This window comes from Haemorhous mexicanus, chromosome 11, assembly GCF_027477595.1.
Source record: "Haemorhous mexicanus isolate bHaeMex1 chromosome 11, bHaeMex1.pri, whole genome shotgun sequence".
NCBI lineage: Eukaryota > Metazoa > Chordata > Aves > Passeriformes > Fringillidae > Haemorhous > Haemorhous mexicanus.
In genome coordinates, this window is record NC_082351.1 from 20,493,038 (window position 1) to 20,509,304 (window position 16,267).

The window sequence follows — 16,267 nt, forward strand, 5'->3', positions numbered from 1 at the left end:
CATGAGGACATGCCACACTTTCAGCTTTCGGTGGAACAAGCAGTCTCATCTCAGGGAATTGGTCTCCCCACTCCCTGCCCTGCTCTCCCCACAAGTTCAGCATTGCCTGTGAAGGAGATGCAGTAATTGCAGCTGTCCCTGTGAAGGGTTTTCTGTTGATGCTGTCTCCAAAGTGTTCTATGCTGAAGTATTATTTCATCTCAACTTTTTCCACTATTATGACTATTTTTTAATCCAAAAGTCCAGCATCAACAAAGATTAAAGCTTTTAGGCTAGTTACATATCTATGAAAACAACAGTCTCCTGTGTCTTGGGAGATAAACACTACCAGATGCTCTAGTAAACAACAGAAAGGGGAGAGAAGGGGGAAAAAAGAGAGTGGTCAGGAGAAGGAAAAGGCTGAAAATACGTTAGAAATAGCAGAACAGGAAACCAGAAAAGTAAATTCCTGCTGTTTCTGGCTCTGTGGCAGTGAAGAGGTTAAACCCCAGTACACTGCCATCTCTAGACAGAAGTAGTTGTTATTGCATTGATAAAACCCCGGGTTGTGTTTTCCTTGTCCATTTTGACCCGTATCTGACGTTAGCATTGCAAATGATGTCTGTTGCCATTCAACTACCCAGAGTGAGTGGACAGAAACAAGACAGAGAGCTTAGCAAAGACGATACTAATGGAAGGGGTGGGGAAAAGTCTGATTTACATGTAATTAATTATTATTTATGTAAAAACCATATCGTTGTGGTGGTTCTTGACATCATTTAAAGCTTCTTTTCAAAAGAGGAGTCTCCCCTGTTAGTGCACTAATCTTTTCTGTGCTTCCAATATGAACTGTGAAAAATATGATGGCCCATCATCACCATTTGCAGGGTTCCCATCAACTGCCCAAAGAAGAGAAGGACAAGAATCCTGCCTCCTTCTAAGCAGGTGACTTTGCATTACCAGGGCCATGGAATGCTAGCGAATCGTTCAGTGGGAAATCATCTGACCCGAGGCCAACACCATGCAGAAAAAGACAGAGTTATGCATTGCTATTGTGAAGAAGTTTCAGATTAAACAAATGTATTTTCTTCTGAACTTGTAAAATGATTAACTTATTTATTTGATTTCAGTATCTAATCACAAAATAATTACCTAACCCAGCCCCAAGGTATCTTGGCAATGTTGTTCGAGACACACTCCAGCACAGACAAAAGCTCCCGCGGGAAGACATCAATCATCTTCCCGTACAAATGAAACTGGTCCACAAAAATGAACGGCACGGCTCCACCCCAGCTCTTTCAAAATTCAGCTGTCTCAGCTAGAGCTCCAGTCCAGCTCCCAGACACATCCCTGCCCACTGGTTTGTACAGGAGCTAGGTCAAACTTCAAGTGCATGGATTACATATGGCAGCATGACCCAATTTATTCAGGCTCTGCTGGACAAAATCTATACGGTGGGAAGTTTATTGACAGTCTCTCACTGGTTCTCTCTAATTTGCCAAAGAGGCTGCTGGGCAGGAAACTCTGTTAACCTCAATCATGGTTGGGACAGATTAAAAGGAGCTGGACTCAAAAACAGGCAGGTCTCGAGCCACCTTCTTAATAAAGAAGAAATCCCCACAGCACTAACTGGAGCAATTGGATGGGGTGGGAGCTTTGGCCAGAGCCTGGGGACGGAGGCTGGACCGAATGGGACGGACAGTGCTCACTGGAGGGAGGGAGGGATGTCACCTGCACTCCTGGTCCCACTCACACACTGCGCTCTCTGCACAGCCCACGTGTCCCAGCACATCTCCCCAGCCTCCCTCTCCTCCACACCCACCTCCAGAGCATTTCTGCACACAGCACTGCCTCTGCCCATGCTGCCAGCTCACAGGGGACACAGAGTGACACTGGTGGCTGCTGAGACAGCCCTGTGCTGCCCAGCTTCCTGAGGACACACAGGGCAATCCAGGTTTGCCTGCCACAGGCCAGGTATACCAAACCAGAAACACTGCAGGCAGAAACCTGCCTGAAGGTTCCCACCTACCCTTCTGCTTTTAGACAACAACACAACACATCATGTTCTCCCATTGTCACCTCCTTGTCAACTGCTGTGAGCACCAAAGCATAGCTAATCTCACCTGAGAAAGGGTAGAAATCTCCCCTTAAACATATATTTTTATCACAAGTGAATAATTTCCAAACAGCACAAAGCAGTATTTCCTTCAACCCTCGCACATCCCAGCTGTGGTAGGGTTTTCATCCTGGGTGAAATGGCTTGTCCATTTGTGAATGGGCTCAGGTACCAAGGCAGGCAGCTGATATCCCAGTTAGAAGAAAAAAAAATTGCCCTGACAGAGAACCATCTTCTCCCGTTGCATTATTTGTTTCGTCGAAAGCAGGAAAAGCTACTGTCATCAGCTTGAGACCAAGCAAGCTCAGCTCATGCAGAGCACGCTTGGCATGAGGAAGTGTTTTTGTTTCTTGAAGCAGGCTCTGAGAAGGTCAGATTGTCTTGCCTGCAACTCCATTTCAGGCTTTAAATGGTTTATATTTGTTTTTCCAATACTTTTTGCCTATGTCATCATTAAAACATTTAATTTTTATGCTTGCTTTTTATTTGTTTAGTTGTTTTTTTTTTTAAAGTCACCTTTACCTTAGGGACAAGTAGGCCAATATCTGTGTATTCCAACCTTCAAACTTATAAAACTGAATGAGGTCAGTGCAGGGACTGTTTTTCCTACTGAAATTAGCACAAGCATAGGGCAGAAATGTTTTCAGAGCTACTGAAAACTCTTTATCTGGTCAGTCTAGATACCAGATGTTTTTCTACAAATTCTTAGCTCTTTTTGGTTCACAACTGCTCTCTGCTGTCCTTTCACATCAAACATCTGCAAAGTCAAGACAGTGTTTTGAATCTCAGAAATAATTCAGGCTTTCAGGAGGGTTATTTTTTTCTGCTGTGGGATTTTTTTCAGATAGAAGATATTGTTTTAATGGGAAGCCTCACACCCAAGAACCTTGTGGCTGTTTGTTCCTACCCACGATAATTGTCTGGCCAACACATTACAGCTTCCACCCCGATACTGTCAGAGTCAGAGGCACATTTCCTTCAACCCTCTGACTTGGTTAATCACATCAAGTAATTTGTTTATGAAGTTCAATTCTACAAAGCCCAACCTGGAAGCAGGTATTCATCCTCCCAGATACAAGCACTTCTGCTGTAATTTCTTTCAAAGTCAGAGCTGATCTTTATCTACAAAAGGCCAGAGCAATAAGTATTTGGTGTGTTTAGAAAACACCTCTCTTTCACCACACCTGCAGCCTGGCTGCCAACTTTCAGCCATGTGGACTCTGCACAGCTCTGGGACATTCTGGTGCAGTAAACAAAGTACTTTTCTCTGGATTCCCATGTTCCAGGTACCTCTCCCAAATTCTTCATGTACTTATACCCTATAGGTCTTCATGCAGGCCCTGTTTCCACACCATTTCTAAGGGTTTGGTGAAGTTGGAGGTGATGGTAGTTGGGTTTTCTTCCACTTCTTCTCTAGGTTGTCCTATTAATGATTTTACAGGAGATACAGAAGAGCCTTCACTGTTGAACAAGAACAGAAAACATTTCAGGAGTTACTCCTAAGAGTTTTTTTCTCCCACCTTTGATGTAAAAGACAAATGAAATTCCATCTTTTCAGTCTTCTATTGAAAAATTGTTACAGGACCCAAATCTGCAGCTGTCTCCCACGAGCTGCTTCTACCTGATGCAAGGTCCCATAAGCCTCTCCCTTGGCATCCCTGGTGCTCATGTGGGTCATAGCAATGCCAGTGCCACTGAACAAACAAACTTCAAAGTTAAAAGGAATGTCAGAGCCAGGGAGACATGCCTGGGGGTGAGAGAACTGGGATAATAAACTCATAGCATCACCCTGGTGCCAACATCCCAGTACTTTTTGTGCCTCTCATTTATGCAGTTTCTTGGAATGGTTTCCTAAGCCACCATTTCATTTTGGAGTTGAAAGGAACAGGCAAGGGTTAAATTGGAGCCACCATCCCCCACCCCAGTCTATTCACTGCAGAAGGAAATCTGTCTCTCTCCCACCCCTCAGCATCCTGTCTCTGCTGCCTTGGAAAACACAAAAGTCCCTCACGGCTTCCTGAGGGGCAGAGACCTCAGCCTGCTCCCAGCCCTCCTCCGCCCTGGTGCACCCTGCAGCATCCTGGTTTTCCCAGGGCAGAGAACCCTTCCTGGAGGGCTCCAGTCACAGCAGCTTCTTCCCTCCCACCTGGCCTGGCCAGAGGAGTTGCTCTAGCAGCACATCTCTGTCTCCTGGGTTCTATCCCAGCAGCTGCTCAGACTTGGCATACAGCAGGTATCCTGCAGCTATCACAGCTTTTCTGTCACCAGGCACTGAATAATTCTCAAGTGGCTGCTTCTCCCCTTCGTCCCCCTTTACCAGGTATACCCCACTGGCTCATTTTCTTTTTTTCCAGTACAGTTGATGGGGACAGCCAAAAGGAAATTCAAACTGTTCCCTCAAGACCATCCCATCCTCATCCAGTGTGTTCTTCACTGAGTGCCAAGGAGTTTTCCCATCCCTGTGACTCCAAGGAGCCAAGCCATGCTCAGAGCAATCTGAAGGTTGGGAACCCACAGGCAAGTTCCAGTGTTAAACCAAGTCACACAAGCCTCACAAAGCCCCTCAGAGGTCACACAGGGGTCACTGCTTTCCCTGCAGGGCCCTTGGCTGCAGCTGAGCACATTTGCTTTTACTGTGTGGAAAGGTCACGTCCAGAGCCTCAAGTCCTCACCAACAGGCTCAGAAAATGGGCCAGTTCAGTTTCCCCTTCAGATACAGGGGATGGGTGCCAGGAGGAGGAGGAGAAGGCAGCCCTGGGCACCTGAGGAAGCTCAGCATCACCTGGAGCACCCAAAGGTATCCCAGGCACTACAACCACACAGCCCAGCACAGCTGGGCGGTGCTCAATACCCCCCAGCAGCATCACCTCGAGCTGTGTCCATGCCAGGAAGTGCAGTTTGAATTCCAGAATGGCCCTGCTGCCTTCAGTGCAGAGCTGAAGCAGGTTGGTGTGAGCTCTAGGGCTGGATGTTACAGAGACATGCCCTGAGAATGCTTCCAAAGGGCAGGCACTGCACACTCTGCATCCTCATGGGGAATCTATGCAACCTAACCAGGGCACTGTGAATTCACACCCTGGCTCTCTGTGCTGGAATTTGTCCATGGAGACGAGCCCCACATGGCTTCTTCCAACATTCCTGGACCTGGGGAAGCAGAATGGAGAACTACAGCATTGCCAAATCTAAACACTGAAAATCATGAGTCATAGTTTCCGAAAATTATCCCAGTGGTATTTAAAAAAAAACAAACCAAAACAAACAAAAAAACAACAAAAACCAACCAAACAAAAATTTAATGAATTCCATTTTTCATCTCTCAGATGACACCCAGAAGTTTCTCCACAGTTCTCAGGGCTAAAAACTCAAGGGAAAACAAACACATGACAGAAAGCAGGAGTAGAGATTTTCATGCATTCTTCTGATTCCAGAAGCTGGAGTTTTAAAGAAAAAGAAATAAACAACAAAAGGCTTATGATAAAAAGATTATAATTTGGCTAGCAACAGAGGTAAAACTTCATGGTTTATGTGACAAACCTCAACTGAACAACTCAGCTCAAAAACTTGGAAAAAGAAGGTGAAACATTCCAGTATCATTTTGGCTGCCAAAATAACAGAAACAATTGTGCAAAATTTCAACACAAGGAAAAAACAAAAATCAATGAGATTTTTTCCACTTTCATGAACTCAGAGACAAGCAGATGTTGACAAAAAGATGTTGCAAATAGTTCTTGCTGTTGCTCAGCTGAGCTTGAGTTGCAATGCAAGTGCATCTCTCGTTCATTAAATCATCTCTCTCGCTCACACACAGCAGCCAGTGCAGTGTCTCTGCACCCTTGCTGCTCCTTTACAACTTTTACCAGCACAACAGGGTTAACTTCAGACTCTTGTACCATGTTAACAGTCAGAAGGAATTATTCGCATTTCTTCTGCAAGAACATGCCCATACTGCCCTAAAAGGGGCACAGACCCTGTTTCAGACATATGGAAAATCCCTGCTCCTTGGTAACATCTGCACTTTTTAATACGATTCTGCAATTTGGACTACAAGTATCAAAGGGCCTAGCTGGCTCCTGTGTGCTACTTTCTGTCCTCCTTCAGCAGAGAAGCAATCCTTAATTGTATTTATTCTGGATTGGACCTGTAGGACCCAACCTAAATCATACCAAGATCCAAGAGGTGCTCTCCTGGAAAAAGCCTTCTGAAATGGATCCCATGTCCAAATTGCAGATGACGCCATCATTGGTTTCATTTCAAGGCAATCCAGATGTTCAGTAAAGTGATTAGGAAGTGGTGTGTATCAAATATAAGATACTCCACATTGAATTAATGCATTTATTTGTTCTGAATGGTTTTCCAGGTCAGGGCAGCACTTTGCCTGTCACAAGTAAAGTGCTTTGACAGAACACATGGACATTTCTGCTGCTCAAACCGAGCCAGCAAACAGAATGGCCAGCAACTCCCAAGTCTCAGAAGAGTCCAGAGAACTACTGTCTCTCTGATATATTTATTTCCTGGCCCACTAAATGCATGAGTTCAGATCCCATTTGTCAGCATCCTTCATAGGAACAGCCATTTGAAAGGAAGCAAATAAACATAACATTATAGTGGGGTCATCGAGTTTTCAGCCTATTACTGGCTAGCAGGTGTGTAGAGTGTCACTCAAATCAGCTGATATAACCCTTTGCTTTGAAGAATGAAAGCCAAGAACTTGTCTTGTCTCTCTGTGGTGCAGCACCTCTGCCCAGACAGACTTGGTTGTTCCAGTGCTGTCCCCAAGCCACAGGGTTCTGGTACATAACCTGACCTCTGCTCTGTAACTGGGACGAGATCAGCAAAATCTGCCCAGGACAAGCAAGAGCTGCTAAAGCCTTGTCTCAAGGCTTTAGCAGAGTATAAGTGCCTCCTACCTCTTCCATAGGGACCTACTGGGGGTCTTTCATTCCCTTCAAAGAGGAAGAATGAGGACCAAGAACAGCTGAGAACAAAACATGGGTGGATCCTGTTTTATTTCCACATTTAGCTATCCAAGAGAATCAGCAGCCCCCTTCTTCCTTCTTGTCAGAGAAGCATTCATTGGATATGTTGACTACTACCCCATCTGCCACAGTTTTCTAGGGAGAATTTCAGAATCAAAATTGTTAGGCAATCACAAAACCACTAAATCCAGAGGCATCACATCCTCTGCTAATGGAAAGCATCCACAGACATGGGCAGGATCTCCATTGTCAGGGTCCCTTCTGACTTCAGGCCTATGTCTCTTTTTCTCACTTGGGTTTCTCCTTACACCTTCTGCTTGTGAACAGGGGAGGACTCACAGGCACATAGGGGGAAGAAAATCCAGATAAGAGAATGCAGCTGCGTTGTAATTTGTAGTTTCACAGTCCTCTGTGGATAAGCCCCAACACAATACATCCATTTGCCTGCAAATTTTGAATTGTGTTAAACCCACAGTAGTTCTAATGTAACAATATCTTCATGCTGAGCAACTTAAAGACTACTGAGAAATACAGCACTTAAGCAGAACAAAAAGCAAATTCCCAGCAGCACCTTCCACCCCCATGTTTTTATTGAGTTTTAGTAGAAAAGAATTCAAAAATACAGAGGGCCTGCAGACCAGACTAGGCATTGTCTGCATTAATTTGGGGTTTACATTACTTTCAGCTGATACCCAGATGAAAAATGAACCCAGCATTCCTCCATGGTTTAGGATTTTGTAAACGAGTTTCATTGACACTTCCCTGCTCCCTGGACCTGGTGATCCCAATGATTTCCACTAACATGGGCACCCAGGAAAAGGAGGAATAGCTCTGTGTGTGTGTATGTATGTATGTTTGCAAGCCAGTGTCCTGGATGAAAAGGGAACTTGCAGAAGAGTATCAGCTCTGATCCCAGAGCTCTGGAAGGGGTCATAGTAATGTGACTTTTCACCAGCTTTAGTGACATAAAAATCTGGCCACCAAGATCCCCTATCTTTTGCCATGCTGAGAAAAATATCAGAAACTGATTAAAGTGGCATCAAGATTTTTCATTAGTGCCTGAAGCAGTGGAACTCACATACTTCTGCTTGTGAGGCGGTGTTGGGCTCCTCAGTGTTAGGTGTTTCTTTAAGTTTTTATCTCAAGTTTATCCCTTAAAGCAAAAATAAATGTTTTTTAGGTTATTAAAGTGTTGGGCTTCCAGCTGCACTTATCCCATTAGGAAAATTGAATTCTTAAAATATATAACTTCATAGTTGTTCTTTCATTAGGTTAGGTAGGATGCAAACCAGAGAATTGCATTTATAAAGATTCCTCAATGTAACATTTACAGTTCCTAGTTTATTTCTGATGGAAGCTAAGTTTTTAGCAGCCACGTGTAAATTCAAAACACATGAGGCCTTCCCTCATAACAGAGGTTACAAACTTGAGCCAATTCTAAGAACCCTCAGGACCAGCCAACTCTTTCCATACAGGGGAATAATAAGCAAAAGCTCCATCTGGGAGTGAGTGGAAGGAAATCCACGATTGTGGGAGGGTAACAGGGCACCAACACACCCCAGCTGAACAGAGCACATATTGAGAGCTCCATCCAGACACCTTCAGCAGCAATCCCACCTGCTCCACCACCCTGGAAGGATCCTGCAGCACCACTGCAGTACGGCCGCCTCCCAGGGAAAGACTGGTGGCCTTCTCCAGTAACAACATCACCAGCTCTTGGGAAACACCACCACAAAACTCACCAAGTCCCACTGTAATGACTGCGGCCTACCACAGCACACAGAGCACTCCTGATTCCACCTAAACTTCTTCCCTCTCAGTTTTTCACAAGAGTCCCCTCCCAGCAGCGAGTAAAACCCCCGAGCAGAGCCCAAGGAGAACACCTACCTCCCCACAGCAACACATGAGCTTCCCTCTCTCCTGTGGCTTCATTCCAACCAGCCTTGCTCCATGACTGGCAGAGAGCTGAAATGCATGGGAGCCCCTTCTCAAGGGCCATATTTCCCTTCTCCCTTCCAAACCACCTCCGTGGAGGGGAGCTTACCTTCCTTGTGGGCTCCTGTAGCCTGAGGCAGCTCTGGGAAAACAGCTTGTGCAGATGGAGCAGGTCAGGCCCATTCCCCTCACTGTCTGCTCACAGGTGTGGGCGTTTTCCTCTCCTGAGCAGGAGCTGGAGGTTGCACAAACAGTGTGAAGCATCTCCCTGCTCTGCTTCCTTAGGTGGGATGGCTGGCAGGGAAAAAAGGGACCTCAGCTCCAGGATTTCTTGTCTGGATACATTCCACTTAAAGGAGCTGGACCCTCTAACTTAAAGGACTAAAAGGTGTTTATATGAGACAGGGTGGCAAAATTAGAATTAAAGCAGATCAAACATTAGGTTTTCAAAAGTTACAGTAAGAATAACATTAGTTGTAAGTGATTGGCAGAAATTAACATGGGCATCCTCACTGCAACAAGGTCTACAAGCTGTAGCACAAAAATATGGGCATTTCTATCAGGCATTGCTTTATATACACCCTGCAAAAGCAAATCATTGGGTGGGAAATGAAAATCAAGAAGGAGAAATATATATGTTTCTGATTATTCTATCCCCAAAGTTGTGTTCTGTCATTATGGCAGATTGCTTAATTGTGCTGCTGATTACTTTTCCTGAATTCTTCCTACAGCTGTAGTTTTTGCAGTGCTGAGAAAACACTAATTAGCAGGAGGAATGTTGCCTTAAATTTTTTTACACTATACATGTTAAAAAAGAGAATTCCTCAGCATTTACCTATTTAGTCCTGGCTCTGTTGTTTATTTAACCCTTCTCACTCCTTGTTGATCCATCCCTGCTGTAAACATGGCTGGTCTGAAGTGGGGAGGTTGCGGGAAGACAAGTCCCACTTGCAGCTGAAGGCAGCTGTAATCCCAGGCAGCAGCAGCTCAACTCAGTCCCCCTCACCCCTCAAAATTCACCTTGTCCAACAATCCAAATGTGCATTCACTGTGGAATGGGTTGGTCTTTGTGCTCATTTTCTACTAGGAATCACCTCTATACCTTGCAATATGTAAAATAAGTCAGTGGTGTAGGAGCATCTGCACGATGCTGTAATTTTACAACACATTTAGACTCCACATCCTTAATGATCCATCACAGGGATGATTTGATGTTGTTTAACTCTTGTTTCTCTGCGGCATGCATTTGCCCTGATTGTCCTGTCGTATATTCCTGCAATATATCCACTCAATAAAGAGAACTGCTTCTTATTTTGTGTAAATTAATGCTGTGACACTACACTTTTACATTTTTTTGTCCTTCAGTATTAACTGCTGGTTCACATAACCTTCCTCCTCCTCCTTCCCATAATCCCCTCTTCAGCAGATGCAATGGAAAGAGTGCAGTTGCTCACTAAAAGAATGTGTGGAGCTCTCACACAAGTTATTTTAAAAGGGGTCGGAGGGGATCCCAGTCTTACACTTCCATAAACGCACCAGTATAGGAATGTTGGGATTAACAGAAAAAATTGAGGGGGAGTAAGCAACACATGGCTGCTGTTTGTACGTTTCACCTCTCTCTGAAGTGACTGACGCATTGACCCCATCTAGCACAGCATTTTTTCTCTTTCTCTTGCACATTTAACCATGGTCTGAGCCAGCACCTCAACTGTGACCCAGGGCCAGCCAGCTCTGTGTAATCAGCAGTTTAAGCCTCCAGCACAGGAGGTTTTTGCTGGGGTGCTTGAGGCTACAGCTATTCCGTCAGCTCAGTTTGGGTTTGACTCTCTGGGAGCTCGCACAGCCCACGCACCCCAGCACAGCCACCCTGCTTCCCAGGAAAGGAAACTTGGGTGGGATGAGAAACCTCTTCAGGCGCCCTCGCTGCCCCGCGGCGTGGCTGACTCATGAGCGATGCCCGCAGGGCTGCCACCTGTCACTGTGAAATTTCGGTGGCTTCAGTGACTTCCCCAGTCAGCCCTGCCCTCGACACGAGAGATGGGTGTTTCGGTTCAGCAGCAGCACCAAAAAGTCAAGACAAAGCAAACCAAAAGCAGGTTGGGCTGAGCTGTTTAACAGACGGAAACCCAACGTGAGGAACAACTCGACTCAGCAACTGTGGTGGGTGAGAAGCGCTCAAAACTCATTGAAATGGGGTCTGACCACCTGAAAGCTGGGAAGGAAATTAATGAGAAATCTGGGTAAAGTCAAGGGTAGCTCATTAAGTCCCATTTGTAAGGAAAAAGCCAAATTTGGGGCTTAGAGCATGTGCTTGAGGAGCAGCAGCTACACACTGCCACAGATCTGTCAGAATTACCTTCATGCTTTATGTACATTCACAATGTCCACTGGCTTCTTCCTGCATGTTTTCCCACCACTGTATTGCTTCTGAATCTCAAATGACTTGAACAAATAGTGCTGCCTGCTAGAACAAGGACTTCAGGATGCATCACAGTGACTGAAGCTGGCTGTGCTGCTGGGATGGGATGTAGACAGAATCCCTGGCATCTCCTGGGCTTCCTCCACGCTCTTCAAAGGGCCAGACACCACGTGCATGGCCAACCCGTGGTGCTGGAGGCACTGGGCTTGCTTTGAGCCTGCAGTGAAAGAGCTTGTGCATGCTTAGCAGGCGAGGTCAGCGTCTCTGGACATCTGGCAGCTCCCAACAGGCTGCCAGACATTGGGAAATCTGAGACAAACACAAAAAAGCCTCCAAATCTGTCTGTAAACAATGTTCAGGTGGGAAACCAGCATGTACAGTAACTCTGGAGCCTGCTTTGCTTTAGCTGTAACTGGAACGTAACCAGTTCTGGGTTTTGTGGAGTCAAAACTGGGACCTTCATTCCTGAACCCTCTCCAAGGCCAAGTTCACTAAGGTATTTAGGTACAAGAATTCATTGAACAACTCAATCCCATTCATTTCACTGGATCTCTGTTCACAGGGAGCAGCTCCTACCCAAAAAAGCTTGCAGATGAGGGGCAGCAAAGTCAGGTAGCACAGATTGTTAAAAACCAACAGCAGACACTGTTTGCAGACTACTAACCCAGTCTCTCCTCCAGGAGAAAAGCAATTTTTTCTGCCTGTTCCTGGTAAGTACAGAAAGAGGTTTCATGGTCATCATAAGTATTAGGATTGAATAATGTTTGTCTATATTAATCTGAAGTGCATAGCAGGGAATAAGGTAATTTTTCCATCCTTCTGATTATATGTAAAAATTTTATGCAAGCTTTTTGTGGATTTGATTGCAGCAACTTCAGATGTTTCCCAGTTTGTTCCTCTCCCAGGACAGTTTTTCTGGATCAGTTGCTAACGAGTGCTGGTAGAATACATGGCATAAAATATTTGTTGCTTTAACATTTCAAACAACCTAGAGAGGAGGTCACACTCTCCTGGCTCATGTGCAGTGCCTTTGCTGTCTCAGAGACCCTCTGTTAATATCCGCTGCAGCCAAGCAGCAAGGAGTATGATGGTCCCACAGCAGGGTGTTGTCTCACAGTGACACATGTGCAAACCAAAATCCATGCTTTCCTGCTCCAGCACTCTCCTGGTGACACCTTTCAGTTTGTTTAAGGCAAGGACATGTTGGCTAAGAATGTCCTCACCCACCCTCTAAATGGCAGCACACATAAATCACTGTTACCTACAGTCTGTATTTCTTTATCAAAGGAGATGCTGCAAAGTACTTGAAAATAATGTTGGCTGCTGTGAACTGTGGTACCCAATCAATGAGAGACATGACAGTCAATTACCCCTCCACTTACTGATTGTCTCCAGCAATCAGCCTGGATCAATACCTTCAATCTCAATTGATAGCAGATATCAAATCTGAAATAGAACATTTCAGTACTTTGGAAGTAATGTTGGAGGGTGTGCAGTGGTCACCAAGTTTATTTAATCATTCGTTTCACTTCCACCTGCTCCAATTGGCATGGGGATAGGCTCTCCAAATGGCTCAGGCCCATCCTTTCATCAGGAGTGCCTGGCCAGTGTCAACAAGGGGGACAGCTCACTGCCTCAGGGCATCTTCAGTGTAGAAAGAGCCTGCAGCAGAGAGTAGAGAAACAAAGCTCAGCTTAATGCAGTAGGGCAAAGCAGGAAAATGAGGGAAGGCTGGATACTGAAGCAAGGAAGGTGTTCCCCAAGATGCTGCTCTGCTGCAGCAACACCTAAGCAGGGCACCTGGAGTTGGGCTGCATTGCAGCCACCACAGCCTTGTCCCAGGTGGCACCTCCATCCATTGCCACCCCTCATGTCACACAGTCACCATTCAAGCGGTGACATTCTCTTGACACATACTGGCAGAGCACTCAGCTTCACAGGAGGGATGGAGGAGAGGAGCAGGAGGTTGTGCCTGTCTTTGTTACAGGAGACTTAGCAAAGCTTCCAAATATTTGAAGAGCTGTGCCAGGAGCTCTTTCAGAGTTTCCTTCAAGGATGCCAGTTTGAACAGGCTTTTGTAATTGAGAAGGATCATTTGCATTTATAATGATTTAAATACAAACCCATACACACCGGTATGGGTGAGGCAACAGGGACAGGGCTGACTGGGATGGAATAGGTCGGGGCAGGGAAGAGTTTCCCTGCACTCCTGCCCTCCCATTCAAAAGCCTACTGGGCTTTGATTTTGGTGTCCCTCAGGCATCCCTGCGACCATGGGCTGCATGACACCTCCCTGCCATTGGCACCTAAGGGAGCCCGGCCTTCTCACCATGTCAGACCCGTACTTTTGGTGGCCTTTCAACACCTGTCCTTTGCACAGCAGTATAAGCTCCTTCATGGAGCAGCCAAAAAGCCTTTGCCAACTTCTGGATCAGTGCTTCAGACAGCTCGACTGTGAAGTCAGAGGTCTCTTGCCTGCACCAATTTCTTCCCACAGGTGACTCCCAACCCCATGGATTTGTCACCATGGTGCTGCCAGGTCCTACAGGCTTCACTGCAGAGAACTGGCTCCTTAAAACACCACATCCTAGGGTCAGATGGCCAAAGTGCTTGGCTTTCCCTTAAAATACTTGGAGGCATAGGAAAAATAGGAGAGGTACCTGCTGCATCCTTGGAATCATGGAGAAAAAGCTGGGAAACTTGAACGCAAGAGCTAAGGATATAACCAGCAAAAAACATGCTCTCTTAAAAATGGTTTACTATTGGGGTTGGCTGTTAATGTCGTTTCAATGTCCACATGTGGCAGAGGCAGGAAAGCAGCTGAAAGATAATGGAGATAAAGCATTATCCCTAGGATCACAGTATGGCCAGAAGCCAAGGCATTCCCCTTTTTTTAATACACAATCCTTGTCATAAGATTGAATATCCATTTGGGGGCAGAATTCCCCTTCTTTACTCTTCACACTCCCCTCTGAAAGCATTGTAATGCTTTACTTATTGGCATCTTATTTTGATGAATAGGCTGCAACTGGTGCAAAAATCTCCTGAATGGCTTTAGGAGGCTCAATCATGTGATCGTTGGCCCATTTGTACTAAGTACCATCACTCAAAGTCTGTATTACTCACAGGATGCTTAAGCCAGAGTATTTTCCTAAAAGGCGCAGTCCTCTGAGGGGACAGCTAATCATTCTGGGGACTTCTTTGAAGTAGCATAAAGACTAATTATTTCCCAAAGTCCCATTTAAAAAACACCCTTAAAAATGAAGTTTTTTGCCTTTGGAGAAAAAAATCCCAACCCCAAGTACGGCAGTGCAGTGATGGGAGGAGTGGCTGCCTGCTGGGCTCTGAGCTGCACGGGAAGGAGACATGTCCTGTCTGTGCTCCTTGTCTGGACTGAAATACAGATATTGAGGATAAAAATAGGGAAGAAAAAAGGGACCTCGGAGAAATGTGGGTCAAGTACAAGAGCCTGCTCTTTTTAATTTTTTTTATAAATGTAATGGGTAGGGATAACACAGATCATGGTGCCTGGGAAAAGCAGACCTCAATCAGCAGTGGCAGCAGTAAAATCTCTGAGCTCAGGTGGTTTTCTGCAACCTGTTACAGCCCTGAAGGAGCTTCTCTGCTGACAAACTGGCCCCAATACCAGACTACTCCTTACCAAAGCTCTTTTGCTCTTGGAATTGCAGGAAAATGCAGGCCCTGGGGTGGTTTAACACATGAGCAAGGAAAAAATCTCACTCCTGGTCCCAGTTACCAATCCCTCCTCGTACTGTGGGGCAGCAAACAGGAAACACCACCCCCAGCCCAATCTCCTGGGTGGGCTTTGCCCTTTTCTTCAGAATTGCTTCTGACCTGGCCAGCAGAAGAGGGAAGCCATGGAGATGCAGCCCACTCTTACTTTCTGTGCAGAATGCGTTTGATGAGCTGTGTTCATTTTCCAAGAGCCAGACTTGGACAAGGGCCTGTCTGAGCACCAAAAGAGCTCATTCCTAGGTGAGGAGAAGAGAGGGAAAGGCAGATATCCCATTTACCTCAAGAGAGAGGAGAAGCCACTCACAGCATATAGAGGCTCCCTCCACTGTGTAGTATTTCTAATTACAATTAATTAGAAATTGTAGCATGCTCCATCCCATGCTTTCAGCCCAGCTTTGAGCAAAAGGGTTAGCAAACATTTTTTCAAGAGTGTTTCAGTTATGGTATCAGAGATATCACCTGACACCACCAGTGTTGCCTGGCCCTTCATAAGGAGCATACTGCTTTGCCTCACTATGGACATAAAGTGTTTTTCCTATGTCCTACCAGGAGTTCAGAGCCCCGAGAAGAGATCCCATCCCTAAGGAGAAACACCAGGGCAGCACAGCCAGCCCCACTCCAGCTGCAAACCTGCCCAGCCATGACAGCTTCTCCCTGTTCCTACAATTTGTTTTAAACTTCTTGTATGCTCAAAGAAAGGGAGAAATACACAAGTCCAGAAAAAAGTCATACCATTACTATTTTTAGCATGCCATTGTGCTCAGAAACTCCCCAGAAATCAAAGACTTTCTGAATTTGCCAGCAACAATTAAAGAAAATCTATTTCCTTACCTGCTATTCATAATTTAACCACCCTCCCCTCTTATTTGCACTGTTTATACATGAATTCCTACAGCATTATGTGCTTTGTATAAGCAGGAAAAGTCCAGTCCAGACACGGCTCCATGACAGCTCCTCCTGACTAATGGCAGAATTATCCTTACATAAGTCCTTTCTCTTCCTTGGCATTTTTTCTCCCTCCAGGAAGGTACTTCCCTGCGCACCCCGGTGGGATGGTGCTGCTCAGCTCCATGCCTGATGTCACAG